The following is a 4,685-nucleotide window of genomic DNA, read 5'->3' as shown; positions in this document are numbered from 1 at the left end:
ATGCCTTTCTTGCTTCAGGCATTAACATTCGGGGTGAATTTGGATCTGATGGACCTTTTAGGATATCAAATAAAGGTCCCAGTTCTCCTGTTGGAATACCTAGATAAGGCCTTATCCAATTTATGTCTCCTAATAACTTTTGAAAGTCATTAAGTGATTTCAGTTGATCTACTCCTATTTGAATTTTTGGTGGACGGACCATGGTTGAGGATAATAGAACTCCTAAATAATTAATTGGAAATTTTAATTGTACTTTGTCTATTGCTATCTCTAGATTATAATTTTTTAATAAATTTGTAAGTGTGGCATAACATTCTAGCAATGTGTTTTTAGCTTTGTGTGCTAATAATATATCATCCATATAGTGAAATATATGTAGTTCAGGATTTTGATTTCTAAGTGGCTGGATTACATTGTTAACATAAATTTGACACATAGTTGGGCTGTTAGCCATCCCTTGAGGGAGTACTTTCCATTCATATCTCTGATCAGGACCTTCATGATTCAGTGCAGGGATAGTAAATGCAAAACGTGGACTATCCTCAGGATGAATTGGAATTGAAAAAAAAAATCTTTAATATCTATAACTAAAACATACCAAGTTTTTGGCAAAGCAGACAATTGACGAATCCCCGATTGAGCAGGTCCCATAATGACCATTTCATTATTAATGGCTCTTAAGTCTTGCAATAATCTTCATTTACCAGATTTCTTTTGGATGACAAAAATGGGAGTACTATGGGGAGATACAGAAGGTTGTATATATCCTTCCGCTAATTGTTGTTTGACCAGATCATGGGCTGCTTGTATCTTTTCTTTAGTCAAGGGCCACTGAGGAACCATACTGGTCTTTCTGATTTCCATGTAATTTTTATTGTCTCAGTGGCCCTTTGTGAAAATCCAACCCATGTCTGTCTGTTCCTTGATCTATTTGTATTGGTGCTGCTATACCTTGTTCTTGTTTTTCTAATCTTTTTCCTTTACTAAAACCTTGTCTAGCCATAATAGTGGGTGCATTTTGATTGATGTTATTTGTTAATGTCAAACCTAATTGATCTAAGACATCTCGTCCCCATAAATTTACGGGAAGATGATCCAATACATATGGCTGTATAGTTCCTTCACATCCTTTAGGATCCTTCCAATCTAATACCATTGCGCTTCTATCATGATTAGTCGCCACTCCTAGGCCTCAAAGCGTTTGAGTGGCTTGTTGTAATGGCCAATGTTTTGGCCATTCTTGACGAGAGATGATGCTAAGGTCTGCACCTGTATCCAGTAGCCCATTAAATTCACGTCCTTGAATATTTAGTTTTAGCATGGGGCGAGAATCTAAATTTAAAGAAAGCATAGCCCAATCTACACCTGTGGAGCCTAATCCCTTGGAACCTCTTACAGCATGACTGGAAAATTTATCATGTAGGCTTGGTATTATTAGTAACTGTGCTATTCTATCTCCTTGTGAAATTACTGATATACCCTTTGGAGAACTGCCTATAATTTTTATTTCACCTTCATAATCGGGATCAATTACCCCAGGACTTATCAAAAGTCCTTTTAGAGTAGAAGAGCTGCGTCCCAATAATAAGCCTACTGTTCCTTTGGGAAGAGGTCCTTTTACCCCTGTGGGAATGATTTGAACTCCAATCTCTGGAGTTAGTACTGATCTGGCGGAGGCGCAGATGTCCAACCCTGCGCTCCCTCTGGTTTGTCTGAAGAGGGATCTGATGGACAATGTGTCCTCGTCACTACCCTGATGGGGTTGCTGGGTTCCTCCAGTGCTCCATATATTTGTGGTTTGGGGCCCCGGAGCATTGGGGCCCCGTGTCCATTTTTTGGCAACGGAGCCCGATGCCTTTGTCCACAATATTGTGGATAAACACCTTGTCCTTGTTTGTTTTTTGATAATGGAGTACCCTCTATGGTGGTTTGAGAATGGCATTCATTAGCCCAATGTAATGGAGTACCCTCTACAGTGGTTTGAGAACGGCATTCATTAGCCCAATGTCTCCCTCTATGGCATCGTGGGCAAATACCCGGTATTCTACTCCTTTGATACCTAGTTTTGTTAAACCCTCCTTTTATGGGGCAATTCCTTTTAAAATGTCCTGTTTGTTGACAATTGTAGCATGTTCTTGGCCTGGTATATAAAGCCTGTTTTACTGCAGCTGCCACAATTTGCCCTTGTTCATTAATGTCTCTGGCATCTAAAGCCTGTTTTACTGCAGCTGCCATGACTTGCTTTTGTTCATTAATGTCTCTACATAATTTAATATATGTGTTTAAATCTTCCTGTTTCCATGGTCTAATGATATCTCTGCACCAACGATTCACTTGGTCATAAGCCAGTTGTTTTATTAATGGCATTGCTTGTTCTGTATTCCCAAAAATTCTGGTAGCTGTTTGAATAAGCCTATCTACAAATTCAGCGTAAGGTTCATTAGCTCCTTGTATTACCTTAGATAATTGACCTTGTAAACCTCCATGTCCTTGTAAAGTCTTCCATGCCCTAATCGCCTCTGCAGCAATTTGTGAGTATACGCCAGGATCATATGCAATTTGTTGCTGCTGATCCTCATAAGGTCCCTTTCCTAACAACATATCTAGATTTCTCTGAGGATAACCAGCTGCTGCATTTCACTTAGCCGTCTCCTTGCAAAATTCCTCATTGGCAACCTTCCATAACAGGTATGGACCTCCATTTAGCACAGCTTTACACATATTAGCCCAATCTGCTGGCGTCATGTTCAAGTTGTTAATGGATTCGACCAAGCTTACAGTGAAGGGTGCTTGAGGACCATAGGTTGTTACAGCCTCTTTTAGCTCCTTTACTGTTTTGAAATTTAAACCCTGGTAAATTCGCTGCCCTCCTACCTCAAATACAGGGCATACTTGAGATCCTGTCTCAGGATCCCAACTATCAACTGCGGGGGTTGGGAGTCTCCTAGCATATGGAGGTGGTGCTGTTGATTGGACACTTATGCCCTCTGGTGATAGAATGCTGTTAGTAGAAGTCTCCTGTAGAGGTGGTGCTGTTGGTTGGACACTTATGCTCTCTGATAGAAAGGTGTTATTAGCAGTCTCCTGTTGTAACTTTTTCCCTGATGGCTTTTTCTGCTCTAAACTTCCTTCCTCTGTCTCACTAGCTTGAAAGACCTTCTCTTTTACTTGAATCTTTTCCTCTTTCTGACTAACTTGAGAGAACTTCTCTTTTACTTGAATCAATATGTCTTCTCCTTCCTCTACCTTTGTCTGAATTGAAGGCTTTGGACTAAGCAAACCAGATACGAGTGTCCACAATTGCAATGTGCCAATTGGCAGAGTCCCTGGGTTGTTCTTTTCTATTCTTTTTAAATCTTCACCATGATGGTTCCATTGTGATATATCTAACAACTCCTCCTTAAAAAGCCATGGGCTACATTGTTGTATTGTATCAATGTATGCCCTAACTGTTCTTGATTTTACTGAGATGCCTCCTTCCTCTAACAATTTACTTAACAGTCTTTCGGTTTGTTTTTTACTAATTCCTGATCCCATATTTCTACTATAATACAACCCAACAAGATAACACCAAACAAAACCGAGACAGAATGAAATAAAATTGGAACCACACAAAATCATTATATCAGCCTTTCTATCCTCCTGAAATGTGTATCCGTCCTTTCTCCCTATCTGTTCCTCAGACGCAAATAGTTTTTCCTCAGATGTGAGCGGTTTTTCTTCCGTCTCACTCATCTCCAGGGACAGGCAAGTTAAAACAAAAATGAAGCAAAACAAAAGAGGAATCTTAGAATGGCTACCCCTCCTCTCGCCCTGCCCTCAGGGGCGAGCAGTTTACTTACCCTCAGTCGCTCCCCGTGCGGGCCACCAAATGCTGCAGTCTGGCTGGGCACAATTCAGGAGCCACTTGTCAAAAGAAACTAACTTTATTTTTAGAACTACAAACGCCAAACAAAACAACTCCTCAGGAAAAACCCCTCAGAGCCCAACTGCCACCACCGGCTTCGCACAAGCCTCTCCCCCACAAGCCTCTCACCCCCACACAACCCTCACCACCTCCCACAATTCTCCTGTTCTTGAGGCTGATTGGCTGGGTCACGTGGGCGGAGCCAAAGAAGTCCCCCAATGAGCAGCTCCGTGGAGGAGCCAATCAGCTAGATGTTGCTGGGGCCGCTGTGAGCCAATCATCAGCTGGCAGTCTGAAGGGCAGAGAAACAGCCCAATGAACATCACCGCAGAAGAGCCAATCAGCTAGATGTTGCTGGGGCTGCTGTGAGCCAATCATCAGCTGGCAGCTGGAAGTTTGCTGGCAGCTGGAAGTTTGCTGGGGCCCCTTTGGCTGTGGCTCTCAAAACACTTCAGCTGAGTTCCCAGCAAATGTGACTGCCATTGGGGTAACGGTTCAGAGACCACATTGCTCCAGTTTTAGATGATTGTGAGGTAAGCCTGGGCAACCGAGTCCACCACTGTCTCAAGAAAGAAAAAAGAGTGGGGGGGCTTGGTGAGGGTGTAGCTCAGTGGTAAAGCAGCCTTGGGTTCAATCCCCTGTGGAGACCAGTGACAGTGATTGGGAGACAAGTGTCTGAGATGGAGGTTTCTAATGATGTAATGGCAGTGGCATACTTGGTGACTAGAAAAGTTTCTATGCGAATGTATAGGATGCCTGGTTGCTATGGCAATGCTCT

The sequence above is a fragment of the Spermophilus citellus genome (assembly GCF_964194105.1).
Source record: "Spermophilus citellus genome assembly, contig: SCAFFOLD_223, whole genome shotgun sequence".
Taxonomy (NCBI): domain Eukaryota; kingdom Metazoa; phylum Chordata; class Mammalia; order Rodentia; family Sciuridae; genus Spermophilus; species Spermophilus citellus.
Note: the sequence above shows the minus strand (reverse complement) of the source record.